The sequence below is a fragment of the Plecotus auritus genome (genome assembly GCF_963455305.1).
Source record: "Plecotus auritus genome assembly, chromosome: 14".
NCBI classification, from domain to species: Eukaryota; Metazoa; Chordata; class Mammalia; order Chiroptera; family Vespertilionidae; genus Plecotus; species Plecotus auritus.
In genome coordinates this window covers 15,923,093-15,938,562 of record NC_137780.1, presented here as the reverse complement: position 1 = coordinate 15,938,562, position 15,470 = coordinate 15,923,093, and the positions used below count along the sequence as shown (strand labels likewise).

General features: G+C 45.8%; 1 pseudogene across 1 annotated transcript; it reads right to left on the bottom strand.

The window, feature by feature from the left end:
* Nucleotides 1-10,155: 10,155 nt before the first annotated feature.
* LOC308238793 (large ribosomal subunit protein uL24-like) lies at nucleotides 10,156-10,623 on the bottom strand (annotated as a pseudogene). The gene has a single exon. The product of its transcript is annotated as a large ribosomal subunit protein uL24-like (transcript).
* Between the last annotated feature and the right edge of the window lie 4,847 nt (nucleotides 10,624-15,470).

Genomic DNA, 15,470 nt, shown 5'->3' with positions numbered 1-15,470 from the left:
GTCGCCCCACAGGGCTGTGTGGCAGGGTGTTCCTCGGGAAAAGAGCCTGGAGGAGGTTTTCTCTGGGAGACTCAGCGTGGGGACCTGGAGAGTAGATTATACCCCTGCAAACACAATTTGTTCGAAGCCATCAGAGAAACGGTTTATGAGGGTGCTGGGAGTTAGTCTGACCTTCCAGAAAAGAAAGGGCAGGAGAGGATGTAAAGATGCGAGAGCGGAAAGAATCGGGTTGGACAGGAGTCCTTAAGGTGAGTTCCAATGCAAGCTCTCTTCATCTAACCCCCCTCTTCTGACCTAATTAATAGCAGGAGGACGGGCCCATCAATTAGTACTTATAACAACCAGCTCCGTTCTTACCTTGGGGTGTCTTAGTCCAGATTAGCTACAGGCTCCGTGATGGAGAACAGGGCCAGAGGCAGGGTGAATGCACGCAGGGCTTCCTGTGCGGTACCAGCACAGTTTACCACTGCCCCTTTCAGCCCGCTAACGCGCCCCGAAGCTATGCATGCAGGGCTTGGTTCAGTGCCCTCTGAGGATGGAACACCAGCAAAGGCTTGTCCTCACTTCAAGTCTGGCTTCTGACATGAGTAATAGCAACTGCAAAGGTGTATTTATGGAGAAAGGAGGCTTTGTAATTAATAATGGCTTTCCTCACAGAACACTTACAGTGAGTGCATACTGTCCAGAGTACTTTAAACACGGTATTCTATTCAATTGTCATAACCATGTGAAATAGAAAAGTTATCGTCTCCATGTCATAGATGAGGAAACTGAGGTTTAGAAGGCTTAGAGACCTGCGAACGACCACAAAAATAGCAAGGGCCACACCACGCTGTCTCTCTCAGGCACCATGCGAGGTCTGAAAGGTCTCTGGAACCCCGTAAACCACCTCTCCCTCCTGGTGTGACTTGTTAATTCACATATTTGGGCTTTAGAAATTGCTATTGGGCAGAAGAGGAAACCCCATATATGAAGTATCAGGATCCAGCCAGAAAAACAGAAATACCTGTGTATTTAAATCAGCGGAACCCTAATTCTGGAAAACGGCTACACCGGTGATAGAGAAGCAGCGGGATCAAACAAGGGAGAGTGAGGTGGTCAGCAGCAGCCGCTGCCTCCAGCCCCTGACCAGGCTGGTGGGAGCTGGAGCCGCAGAGACACAAGGGCTACCAGGGAGCTGCCCCAGGCCTGCGAGGGGAGGAGAGTCCTCTGGCCTCCATTCTCCCCGCATTTGCCTGTAACACAGAGCGTGTGAGACCTGCATGCATTGTCCCCCAAGTTACACAGCCGAGCAGGCTATGGGGGAGGAGTGGCTGTCAAGGCAAACAGGCCAAGGATTGGCTACATATGATCAACCCAGTTTCCATTTCACTCAAAGGAGATAAATCAATAAAACAAATGTTTTCTCTCTGAACAACCATGCAGTGGATTTTGAAGTGGCAGGGTTTTAACATAGGGAGACTTTCACTCCTCCCTCTTCATATTTATTCTGCCTTTTGTTTTAACCCCTCCCAAAGGAAAAGAAACCATCCAAACAAGCCCTTTTCACCTAGGACACGTTTACTTAGGCAAACAGACAGGTTCATAGACTCATACGTGTCACCTGCTTATCAGTGGATCTTGCCCCACTTGTCCTGTCTTTAAACCTCTCATTTAAAATTCTCATTAAAGACCTAACCAGTTTGGCTCAGTGGATAGAGCATTGGCCTGTGGCCTGAAGGGTCCCAGGTTCAATTCCGGTCAAGGGCATGTACCTTGGTTGCGGGCACATCCCCAGTGCGGGGTGTGCAGGAGGCAGCTGATTGATGTTTCTCTCTCATCGATGTTTCTAACTCTCTCTCCCTCTCCCTTTCCTCTCTGTAAAAAAAAAAAAAAATTAATAAAATATTTAAAATAAATAAATAAAATTCTCATTAAAGCTCTACATACACAAGCTCTACTACATGTGAAATTTTAAAACACATGTTTGGGTCAAATATTATAATAGAGATATTGTTCTTTACTACTTCTAGTTAGTAAACTTGAACAATAAAAAGAAAAGTGTCATTCTGTTATACATTCCATCAGCGTTGAAACATTTGGCAAAAGACTCCTTGGCCGCGTGTGGTTAAGCCAATGTGTTCCTCTCAGCCCTGATGTGGGGCTGCAGGTGACCGAGGGGCTGGCGGCCAAGCTGAGAGGTAGAGAATCCAGTTACCACACTCTGGAAACCTCTCCGGCCAAGGTTACCGGAGACTTCCGCATGACCAAAGCCAGCCGGCACTGCTCAGTCCCCGTCCATTTGACCTTTAGCGGTATTTGAGAGCACCGATCAGCCCTCTTCACTGAAACACTTCTTCGCTTGGCTTCTGCACGCTCCCCATCGTCAGCTGCCTCACTGGCCACGCCTCTCAGGCTTCTTTGCGAGGCCCTCCTTTCTCATAGATCTCCAAAAACGGGAGTGCCCAGGGTTCAGACATTGAACCTCTTGTAGCTGATTTCAATTAGTCTTCAGGATTCAAATGCCACATATGATGACTTGGAAAACGTCACAAATTCTACAACACTCCGCTCATTGAGAAGCGGGTCTTTCTTCCCTCACCGGGAACATAGGCCGATCTTAGTGACTCACTGGTAACGGATAAAATGCAGCAAAAGTGACTGTTTAACTTCCCTGGCTAGGCTATTAAGGCCATGCAACCTCACCTGGTCCGCTGGAAAACTATCCCGAGAACCCTGCACCGCCATGTAAGAAGTTCAGTTGTTGTAAAAAGTCCAATGGTCTTAAGGCTGCCCTGCGAGGCGGGAGCCCCGGGCACACAAAGGAGCCACGTGTGGACAGTCAGCCTCCCTGAGCAGCACCCGCCGCACACAGATGACTGAAGATGCCTCCAGCCCCAGCTGGCAGGTCACCCGCCAAGAAGGCCTCCCAGCCGAGGCCCCAGCCGCATGGAGCAGACAAGCTCTCATCACAACACCTTTTCCAAATTTCTGGTGCACTGCATCCATGCACCTAATAAAACGATTGCATTAAGCTGCTAGATTTTGCAGAAGTAGTAGCTAGAATAATATATAAATGTTAACAACTTCCAAATTTATGTTATCTGAACCTTTCCCCCAAATTCCAGACTTATCTTTCTAACTGCCTACTTGGTTAAAGGCAATGTGTTCAAAATAGAAGTCTTTAGCCCAACCCTCCAAAACAAAAGAATCCATGAGCCTTGTCCAGAGTTCTCCATCCCAGTCACTGGCACCTTCATTTTCCTACCTCCTTGGCATTAACCCAAACTCGTCCCTTTCTCTATTAGCAAACACTGCCCACTCTATCTTAAAAGCAGGGGTAAAATTCAAACTAGTTAATAACTATAATGGCAGGGGTTCCAACCAATCAAAACCGATGTGACCACCCACTGCTGCCTTTACACTCCGGCTCAGAACCCTCCAATTGCTTCCCATATACTTGGAATAAAAAACAAAATCCTGCAATAGCCATAAACTGGTCCCTGACTACCTACCTTTCTGATTTCATCTCCTACCCACACTCTCCCCTGTGCCCTTTTTCAAACACTACACACTCCTGCTCAGTCTTTGCAATTTGCCATTCCTTCTGTCTGGAACATTCTGCCACCATATATTCACAGAGCACATCCCCCACCCCATTCAAGTCTCGGCATCAGAGAGTCACTTCATCAGAGAGGCATTTCCTGGACAAGCTATTATAAACGGCAGCCCTCCATCCTGCCATTCTCTGTCCATTTATCCTGCTTTTACATAGCATGGACTATATGGCTTTAGGTTTTTTGTTCCCTTGAATGTTTGTTTATTGCCTGAATCTCTCCACTGAAATGTAAGCTCCATGAAAGTAGAAATGCCGTAGTGTTCACACGGCGTTTATTAAGAGACCAGGCTCTACCTGCTCTGGGAATTTGTCTCCATCATGGACATTCCCTCAGAGAATTAGGAGCGGACACTGCCTCTCTCCCTAACCAAGTGGGGAACAAGGGGCTTTTTCCTGTTGAGCTGCCTAATAAGATCTTTGTTCCTAAGGAGACGGTAATGCTACCAGCTCTCCAGGAACTCAGTGATGACAGTTACATCAAGTGCCCCCAGAAGGTGGTCTCCAGAACCCTATTATCCTAACAGAACAACCCCACCAATTCCTAAAGCATAAAGTAACAAAGACATTTTTCTCCAAGGAAGGTGGATGGTTTGTCTGCCAAATTTAAACATATGAGAGAAGAAACTTCAGATAAATTATTTAGTTTGGGAAAATGGGGCATGATAGCAATGTCCTTTGCACTCAATGGCCATCAAGTAGCAGACAACAGCTAACATTAACTGAGCAAACTTTTAAGTCAAGCACCAAACTAAGTACTAAGAGGATTCACTGAATCTTCTTAACAACCCTGCAACGAGGAGGCTGGAATTATTTCCTGTCTTCTTCAGTTCAGCTGCTGGAGCCAATTACCACAGACGTACTTGGTGGCCTAAACAGCAAACATTTACTTCTCACCGTTATGAAGGTTGGGGAGGTCTAGATCAAGGTGCTGGCTGATCTGGTTCCTGGTCAGGGCTCCCTTCCTAGTTTGCAGATGGCCTTTCTTCTCATAGTGTCTTCACGTGGCAGAAAGCAGAGGGAGAGGAAGCAAGCCCTCTCATCTCTTCTCACAAGGGCACTAATCCCATTCGTGAGGGCTCCACCCTCACAATGCAATCACCTCCCACAGGTCCCACCTCCTAACACCATCACATTGGGATTTAGAAGTCCACCATATGAATTTTGGGAGGATACAAACACTTGGTTTGTAACATTGTCATGTAGAAAAACTGAGGAGTAGAGAGATCAAGTAACTTCACCAAGATTATGAAGCTGATATTCCAACCCAGGTGAGACGCCTTCTGAAGCCTGCGTGCTGAAATCCTTTGCTAACCTAGCTCATAGCAAACTAAAAGAAACTAATGTCAGTTAACTGGTTAATAATTAGATTGAGCCCTATTGTCTAACAAAAGAAGGGAAAACTAAAATGACTTCATTATAACCTTTAAGCATAGAAGACAGGAGTGTTGGTCAATTGTTTTCCAGATAAAGAGCAAAACCGGAGAGAACAGTTTTATTAAAATGGGATTTATTTCATGTAGACAAAAAGAGAAAGTCTTAATGAGCAGGTTGGTAAATCAGACACTAAGAGATATTGTGTAGTTTTAACCTCTTTAGATCTTAAAAATGAACATTTCAATTCAAGTTCAACAGCCATCTCTCCTGAATAGTTTGGAATCCACGTGCCAGAAGGTAAGGGGACCAGAACAGATGCACTCGCCAGGCGCCACTCAGCAATAAGAGTCAGTGCTTCCACACCAGTGCGGGGCAGTAATTAAACCACAGTCAGATGGCGGAGCCAGCGATTATGTTTGCGAACAGACTGTGACCTCTCGGTGACCCAGAGGATAGCAGCATCAGCACTGAGAGGCCAAATGAAATAAGGCACTGTCAGCAATGTTCCTTACTGTAAAAAAATATAACAATAATAATGGTAATAGAAAGTATCAAGACATAAATCCACAAGTAGGATGGTTTCTGGAGCACCCCAGGCATTCATGAGAATAAGGGAAATGAAAATTCAGAAAAACTAAATCTGAGCTATCAGAAGCGCTTTCCTCAAATAAGAAAGGCCCCAACATTATAAACTACAAGCAAAAAATCATGCAGAAGAAACCATATAAAGCTGTAAGTACTAGAACTCGGGACTCATTCCAACCACTTCTTCACATGATAGAATGGCACAGGTCAGGATAAAAAGCCAAAGAGTGATACTACAGAGTGATGTTAGAAGAGACAAATTAAGTACTTTTTCTTTTCTGTCACATTAGACATGCCTGTTCTTTGAATCCTTGTTTCTCCTAATGATAACATGGTTCCCTGTGTGAACAATTGGCCGCTAGTGGACTATTTTCACAGCAATGGCGCTGTTTTCTGAGAACCACCATGTCCTTTTGCTCCCCCCTGCCTTAGGAGAAGGGCATGACTATTTAATGACTAACCACAGGGCAAGGTACCAGGTATGACTGGAAAAGTACGTTCTCTTAAAAATGAATTGTGTAGGTGGTGATAAAACTACCACTTTGTCCTTACTAATACTTTGTACTGAAAGTGGGGTTAACCATCTCACAAAAGTATTAGCTGATCATTCACAAGTACTAGCAACCATCCCTAATTTTCAAACCATTACTAAGTTGTTTTCATTCATTCACGCAATAGTCATTAACCAAACCCACAGTCTATATCAGAAACAGCGTAAAAAGTATAAGTGGATGATGTTCGATTTTCATTGTATTAATCCCCAAAGATATACTTATGAATTGTAAGCAATACCATTGCAAGCAATATTGGTTGTGGGTTTTTAAAAAAATCTGTTTTATTGATTTTTTACAGAGAGGAGGGGAGAAGGATAGAGAGTCAGAAACATTGATGAGAGAGAAACATCAATCAGCCGCCTCCTGCACACCCCCTACTGGGGATGTGCCCGCAACCAAGGTACATGCCCTTGACCGGAATCGAACCTGGGACCTTTCAGTCCGCAGGCCGACGCTCTATCCACTGAGCCAAACCGGTCAGGGCGGTTGTGGGTTTTTTTGTTTTGTTTTTATAGTTTATTGATTTCAGAGAGGAAGGGAGAGGGAGATAGAAACATCAATGATGTGAGAGAATCATTGATTGGCTGCCTCCTGCACGCCCCTACCCCTGCATTGGGGATCGAGCCCACAACCCAGGCACGTGCCCTTGACCGGAATCGAACCTGATACTTTTCAGTCTGCAGGCCAATACTCTATCTACTGAGCCAAACCAGCTAGGGCAATATTGTTAATGTCCTTTGAATTGGAAGAGGAAGGTTGGCTGGTAGGAGGAGACAAAGCAGAGAAATTCCCCTGAAAAGCTGACTCAGAGTATGCCTTTTGGTACACTTTGGATTACTCACAGAACAGAGCAGACCGAGGGAATTTTTCCAAACAGGGAGAAACAAAAAGGCTCACTCTCAGTGCTGTGGGAGAAGCAAGCCAGGCCAGAAAAACCAGGCCCCTCTGGGAAGGGACAGAGATTCAGACAAGCAAATCCAAGCATGACTAAATGACACTGAGGAGGGCGACTCACACTCAAGTGGCCGATTCCACGAGGACAGGGGTGGGCGGAGCCACTGCTGGGAGGAGGCAGTGATGGGTGTCCCGTGGGTGCCAGGAGTATAGATGATGGTCCTTCTAGGTTCGGGTGGCACTGGTTCCCAAGAGATGTGGGAAGAGGAGGCAAAGGCAGGATCCGTGAGAGGCTCCAGCTCTCAGCCAGCAAAGGAGGAACTCGAGCTTCAGCAGGGAATTGGAACAGAAACCCAAATCAAGATGTGAAGCCTGACATCCAAGGGGAGCAGGTAGAATAGGGGTCAGGTAGAAGCTCTCCAAGGTGTCTGGAAGCTAAATGCTACTCTGGGCCCATGAGACCCAAGGTGTGGAAACAAGGGCCTAGTTCAAAATCTTGGTACCTAGTGGTCAGAGCTGTCAGGGTGCAAGGACGGCCAGGCTTGGCCTGCTCAGGGCCTCTATGGAGGGGAGTCTGAGGGTCATCGCAGCTGGCATCTGGTTAGGACTAAAACAGCCATGGACTGATGCCACTGCCTAAACCACCTCCCTCGCCACCCTACCTTGATGCCTAACACCTTCAACAGTTGGACCATTGCTTGGGTTAAGGTCAAGTTGGGGGCCATCTTTCACAGGCTGGATACAGTCTAAAGCTTGGCTTGACCCGGCCACTGGTGCATGGACACTTCGTGCTTTGAGCTCTGGAGCTAAAATGCAAATAATGCTTCTCCCTTAGTTGGCTGCTGTGGGATCCCGTTCAGAGGGAACCTCTGAAGGTTAAGTAATAAGCTGTGGTGCTATGAGCCATGGTTTAAAAGCAACTTAGAAGAGATGGCCAAGGTATAGCATCCTCAGCCCGAAGAACAACCAGGTGGGATAGGCCGAGGCGCCTGCTAACTGTCTCTCTCCACATTCTCATTCCGCTTACATACTGAGCACTCCCAGGCTCTGTGACATTAGAGAATACAGGCAACCCTCTCCCCAACTTCCTCTCACTATCAGCCTCTGTTTCTACCTCAGCCTCAGTCCAGTCTGTGCTAATGTATCTTTCCAGAGCCATTTCTGCTCATCTTCCTCCTCCTTGTCCTCTGCCTACCTTCCTTCCCCCCTTAGCATCCTTTCTCCTTTCTAGCCTTCTTCCATTTCTCTGTCCCCTTTTTTCTCCCTTACCTTTCTGCTGCCTCTTTCTCCTGAACTTCTCATAATAATAAGTGAGATTAAAGTATTTATTAGCGATAAAGTCTCAATTGCGGGTGGTGGTGGTGGTGAGGGTCCTTTCAAGGAAGCAAGCTCCTGTTGAGGGCATTACTTGAGACAAGTAACGGAGTTAGACTTGTTCACACGTTCATCTAGATCTAGATGAACTATCTCACCGAGAGGAGCCAGGGCTGAAGGAAGAGAGTGCCAGGTACGTACTTCTTTCTGACCATCGGTGACAGGTAGAAGGATGAAGTAAAGGTCTGTGCACGGGACACTCCATAAGGGCAGTGAGAATGGAAACATCAAAGCCAACTTTCAGTGGGGAGTCTGTCCTGATCATTCTTCTTGCGTCATTCTTTGATCCTCACAACACCCCTGTGACTTAGGCAGCGTTACTGTCCCTGATGAGGAAACAGGTGGAGAAAGGAAGTGACAGCTGGAACCGGGACCCAGTCTGTCGGATACCAAAGTCCATGGTGGCAGAACAAAGAGAACCCTGCCCAGCTTAACAGTTCTGTCTGCCAGAAGGAAGCCAGGTTGTAAAAGGGAGCCCCTGACGGTAAGATACTCTGAGGCCTCCTGGTCCCATTGGACGCTCTGATTCAACGTCACACTGGTGGTCCCTCGCAGTGTGCTGGCCGGACTGGGAGCTGAATAAGTAATTATGGAACGCATGAACAGGATTCAAAGCAGCAGCACTGGGGTTTCTGAACTGGAAAAATCATTATCTTACCCAATTCAGGAGCCACCTAGCCTGTGCGTAAACATTCCCAGGGACAGCCCTCCTACAAAATAAGAGTCACAGCTTGGCCACATGTTGACCCAGCAACCCATGAACGCACCCAGAGGCTTTACCATGTTTTCCCAATATTCCTGCTTTTGTAAAATTTCATCTGTCATTAAATCTTTAAAAATCACCAGAATGTCCCGTGAATATACTCACTGCTACTGAACTGCGCACTTCAAAATGGTTAAGAGAGTAAATTTTATTTTGTGGTTTTCATAATTAAATATGTTTTGAATATCAGAATATAAATATTTATATATGAAGTACACATATGTCATGAAATAGACATCATGAAATTTGGTGGGATGGACAAATCATTCATTTTATTTCAGAAAAAAAAAGTTGCTATCTAATGGGTGACTAAGCAAGTCTACCTGTCTAGAAGCCTGACTCACAGCTATTAGCCATGCTGGGGACCCTGTCAGTGTCCCTCTCTTACATCCATTCTTTCGTAAGTTTTAGTAACTCATATTCCTCTTCAGGCTTCTGTGTAAACATAAGTTTACATTTTTCACCACAGTTAATATCTTACCATTGATTCAGTGTGATCATTTGTGTTCTCACCTGATTATTTCTTTAATAATACTTTTATTGGGGGATATTTATGCCTTAGGTGATATATTTACTAAGCTATTCTCCTTATGGACAGTACTTTGTGGGTACCTTTAATCTACCCCATGTTCTCAGCTCTTTAGAAGGGATTTGTGATTAGCTTATACCAAGTCTCGAATGGACAAGGAATATTGTGCCTGTTTTGCTAATTATAAATCTCAAAGTCAAAAGCATAAGGAATTTACTTTATATCATCCCATTCTAGCAGCAAAAGTGGGACGGTATAAAGCCATGACCATGACTTAGAAGTCGATGCTCATGTTTCAGAATCTATCACTTCTATTCTACTCTCATTACATGACCTGTTGGCTTTCTTGAGTCTATACTCAACAGATATCTGATTAAATTGGGATATTGTAATGCTAATGTACAAAAGTTTTATTTATGGGAAAAGAACAACACACCTTTTTTTCCATTTTAAGTTTGTAATGGAAGTTGTGTATAAGATTACTTTATTCCTGCATCTTCTCAATTGTGTCTTCCTTGTATTTTCCCTCTTCCTTTCCTACTTGGTGAGATTTGGCTTTACAATCAAGGATCTCTTTGCGGTCTCTGTCCAGCTTTTGTCCAGTGATCACCACCTTGCTGGGGTGAATGCCCGCATGACCAGTGGCACCGTTAGCTTTCTCCCATTGCACTCATTCTGTGTACCTGGCATAGGTCTTCCTGTGAACCGGGGCTACTTTGCCCACTTGCTGCCCTTTGTAATGCCCTCGAACAACCTGAGCTTCATCATCCTTTCGGATGGGCATGGATCGAACATTGTACTTCTGTCTCAGCTCTTTGGAAAGAGAAGACATAATCTTCCTTTGAATGTGGGAAGGTGCACTGAAATGCCTTTTACAGTTCTTGCTCCAGTCAGAAGTCACAAAGGGACTGAACTTCATTTTGACGGCTGGCACTTCTATGGTGGCCGCAAAAGGGAAGAACAGAACAACACGTCTTTAAATGTGTTTCTCTGCATTTGAAACGACAGAGGAATAAAACTATCATAACGCAGTATCTGCAGGGGGTGAAACTGAAAATTCTCCTCAGGATCATTTCAGAGGCCCAGCTCAGGACCCACAGGCCTCTGCTTAGAGATCGCAGCGATAAGGATGCTGATGCTTTTCACGGTATCTTTATTGCTTGGTAAGTCTACTTTTATTGTGATAACAAATTATATAATGTACCAGTTAGCAATTGCTGTTGTTGTATAACAAACCACTTCAAAATCATGGCCCTGGCCAGCCTAGCTCAGTGGTTAGAGCGTTAGCCCGAGAACCGAAGGGTTCGATTCCAGTCAAAGGCACGTACCTGGATTGCAGCTCCCCGCCCTTAGGGGCCAATTGATGGAGCTCTCTCCCATCAATGTTTCTCTCTCTCTCTCTCTCTCTCTTCTTTCCCTCTTCCCTTACCCCTTTTCTCCCCTCTGTTCCACTCTCTCTAAAATCAATGGGAATAATATCATCCAGTGAGGATTAACAAAAATAACAATCGTAATAAATAAATAAAAATACATAATATCTAAAAAAAAATGTGGCTTAGCACAAACATTTCTATAGCGCACGATACCAGAACTAGCAGTTCAGGCTCCGCTTTGCAGTTCTGCTAGGGCCTTCGTGCGTCTGCGGCTACAGATCAGCTTTGTCCATCCTGGGTGGGCGTTCACACGTCCAGGGCCTCAGCTGGGACAACTGGGCTGACTCAGCTCTGGGCCACAGAGCCTCACGTGCTCCAGTAGGCTAGCCTGGACTCGTCCACATGGCAAAGGCAGGAGTCCCAGCAGGGCAGAAGCACACCAGGTCTCCTAAAGCCTACGGCTGGAATTGGCTCACCATCACTTCTGCCACATTATATTGGCCAAAGCGAAATCACCAGCCCAGCCTAGAGTCAGAGAGTGGGAAAGTGGCCTTCACTTCTGCAGGGAGGAAGACACATTATGGAGTGTAGAGCCCAGTCAGGGTGGCTCAGTGGTTGAGCGTCGACTTATGAGCCAGGAAGGAGGTCACAGTTCAATTCCTGGTCAGGGCACGTATCCTGGTTATGGGCTCTATCCCCAGTGTGGGGTGTGCAGGAGGCAGCCAATCAATGATTCTCTCTCATCATTGATGTTTCTGTCTCTCTCTCCCTCTCCCTTCCTTTCTGAAATCAACAAAAAAAATATTTTTAAAAAAGAGTGCAGAACAGGGAAATATGAACAATTGTGACCGTTTTTTGCCACCTATTCTATATAATAAAGAGGTAATATGCAAATTGACCCTCACACCATCACAAGATGGCAGCACACACAGCGGAGGCTGGGTTCCCATAACACAAGATGCTGCGCCCACAGCAGAGGTGGGGCTCCCGTAATGAGCTGTAATGAGCGATCAGCAGGGACGTGAAGCTGTGTGCTGCCAGGCCAGGGCGGGGGACCTGAGGCTGCGTCCCCTGCCCACCCAGCAAGGCTTGACGGGGGACCTCAGGCCGTGCCCCCCAGCAGAGGGGCTTGATGGGGGACCTGAGGCTGCGCCCCCCTCCCAGCGGGGCTTGACGGGGTTGGGCCACCTGGGTCTGGATCTTGCCCAACGGGGGTGGGGCCGGCCAGGTCTGGGTCTCGCGTGATTTCGAGGCGCACATGGGTGGGCGGGGACTTGACTCTGGGTCCCACAGCGTGCCCCAGACTCTGATAAAAGAAGGATTTTCATATACATTTTACTAATTTTCTTTCATCTCTGGCACTTCTATTATAGAGAAAAGGCAAATAGCAAATTAAAATATTTCCTCTAATTAATTCCCTTTTAATGTGCACGAATTCTGTGCACTGGACCACTAGCCATATATGAACATCGTGTTTAAGAGGCATGGGGTATGGTATTAAGGACATAAGCTATGATATTCAAAGTATCAAAAGTACAACCAGTACGGCACAGACACCACCCACCTAGATGAATGAATGATGGCTGAAATAGGCACATCAGTGTGTGCTGACAGAACTGAAGGCTGTGATGGTAACAATGATATCTGGCTAGAAAGCCAGGAATACCCTAATCCTATACTTATTCATGAGATTCAAAAGATAGAGCAAGGTACCTTATCACTGGTTGGTGCTCTGGTCCCAACTTCTAGCAAAGTCCTCAAGTTACATCTGAACAGCCTCAACCCTGAGTGGGCCCAAAGGCTTACTTCGTGTTTTCCACTGGAAGCCCGAACTTGAGTCTCCGATGTTTTCTTTTCTTTTTAAAATATATTTTATTGATTTTTTACAGGGAGGAAGGGAGAGGGATAGAGATTAGAAACATTGATGAGAGAGAAACATCGATCAGCCGCCTCCTGCACACTTCCTACTGGGGATGTGCCCGTAACCAAGGTACAACATACTCTTGACCGGAATCAAACCTGGGACCCTTCAGTCCGCAGGCCGATGCTCTATCCACTGAGCCAAATAGGTTAGGGCGAGTTTCCGATGCTTTCCCTCCTCTGCATGGGCAGGCCACATCCACCAGATGTGAGGCAACAGATCCGAAGGGACAGACAGAGTTGGTGGTGAGGGAAAGAAGCAGAGAGTGTTCCTGGACGCCAGCTGCCTCACCCTCCAGTGAGACGAGAGCCCTGGCTGAGCCTCTACTCAGGAAGGGGACTCGGGCTTTATCTCGCTCTCTAGCTTCCTAGAGGGAAGGGTCCACAGGGAGCCCACCCTTGTATCCCAAATGCTCTAGCTCAGCACCCTGATTCCATCCCCTGAAGTACAGAGTGCCCAACAAGTTCTCCTTAAACCTGAATGTACATCAAAGCCTGGCCTGTGGTGTAAACTTAAAGGGTGGGGTGAAGAGGACCAGAGCGAAGACTAGAAGCCCATTCTATGTACCAGTAAACGCTGAACAGAATGCTTTCACGCACAACTCTCTTAGCACATCCTGAACGTTCAGGGATCCCGGTGCACTTATGTGAACAGTCGAGTTTGCATAAAGTATCACTACACACTGTATTCCCAAGTATGGGTTGGGATTTTGTGGTTGCAAGCTCCAAAACCAACTCTAATTTAAGGACTTTGCTGGAAGCTTATGAGATAGCTGACAAAATCAAAGGAAAGACAGAACCACAGGGACAGCTGTAAAATCTAGGCAGTAAGAATTAATGGCCGCTTCTTCCAGGTGCCAATGACAGGATAAATCAGCTCCCATGTTTTTTTTGTATTATTGATTTCAGAGAGGAAGGGAGAGGGAGAGAGAGATAGAAACAGCAACGATGAGAGAGAATCATAGATTGGCTGCCTCCTGCATGCCACACACTGGGGATCGAGCTGGCAACCTGGGCATGCGCCCTGATCAGGAATCGAACCGTGACCTCCTGGTTCATAGGTCAACGCTCAACCACTGAGCCACGCCAACCAGGCAGCTCAAACATTTTTGATCCTTGTGTAAGACGATGCAAGAACCACATTTCAGGGAAACTGGCCAGCTCACCTGGTTTCATTGCATGCTCATCCATTGGACAGAGAAAAGCATGGCACCTAACCAAGGACTAATTTGGGGAGGGAGAACTAATTTCTCATATTTCGAAGGAATAGGAAAGGTTGCTGGGCCATCCAAAACAGTCCACTGTAGTACGGTAGGCACTGCATCACTAAAGCTCTAAGTGAAGACAAGCAGCCAGGATGAGGAGGGCTGAGGGTTGTAGAGGCCTGGGGAGTAAGGTTTGCATATCAAAGGTTTGCTGGCAGGCAAGTTATTTGTTATCTCTAGGAATTAGTTAACCCTGGAAGGGGCAGTTCCCCAGATGAAAATAGCCTCTCTCTCTCTCTCTCTCTCTCTCTCTCTCTCTCTCTCTCTCTCTCTCCAGCATACCCACACCTTTCCCCCTCTTCTTCCTTCAAGGTGTGTCCCTTTGCTCTCTCCCCTAAGCTCCAAGGGCCCTCTGGAACTTGTTTTCCGAGCCCACACAGCCCAGCTGGCTCACTTTTTCTACCTCTGTGATTTCCAAAAATAAACTTTGCTTGTTAAAAAAAAAAAAAAAAAAGATACAGAAAATAAAACACAGTTAATACAACTATATTCTTTGGGCAGACGTAAAGATAATAGATTTAAGTGCTATCAAGTGTGGAAAGAAGCCTACAGAGCCCCATTCCAATTTCCATTTTACTGACCATCCAATATGCTACAGGCACGGTCTGTTGACACTCCTTCAGCTTGTCCAGTCCCTTTCCTTTCCTCGAGCCTTGCTTGTCATTCTCAAACTCCAGGGTTTCTTGAAACAGTGTCTACACCCACAATCATTGCATTGCTCTGTTTCTAAATATATATCCAAGCACATTGTAATAATCTATGTTAAGATATACAAGACTCTTGGTTATAGTATAGATTTATGGATGTATGATCTTCCAAATTAATACCAACATATAATTAATTCCCAGTTGCTTAAAATGTTTAGTATGTGAAACTACTGCTTTTTTTTTCTACTTTGATGGTCCTCTGTCCCCACATTTGCTTCAATTTCTCTACTACAATCATATTCTTATTTATTTTCTCTCTGTGCATTCTTGGGATATTTCTGCTCAGTAGACATGTAATATCAAGCTTCACTATTTTATTAAATATATCAAACATCAGACTCTGGATGGTGAGCCAGAAGATGCCAAAGGATGTGTTTCCTTTGTCTGCTGTGGAGTATGCCAGCAGGCTCAACAGAGTGATAGACTGTGTTTTTATTATGAACTGAATATGTGAGAACTGATCCTTGCAAGGACTGGATTGTCCTGTAGCTTTATGCCATCATCAAGGGAAATTTAAGCATTTTTTATTTTATC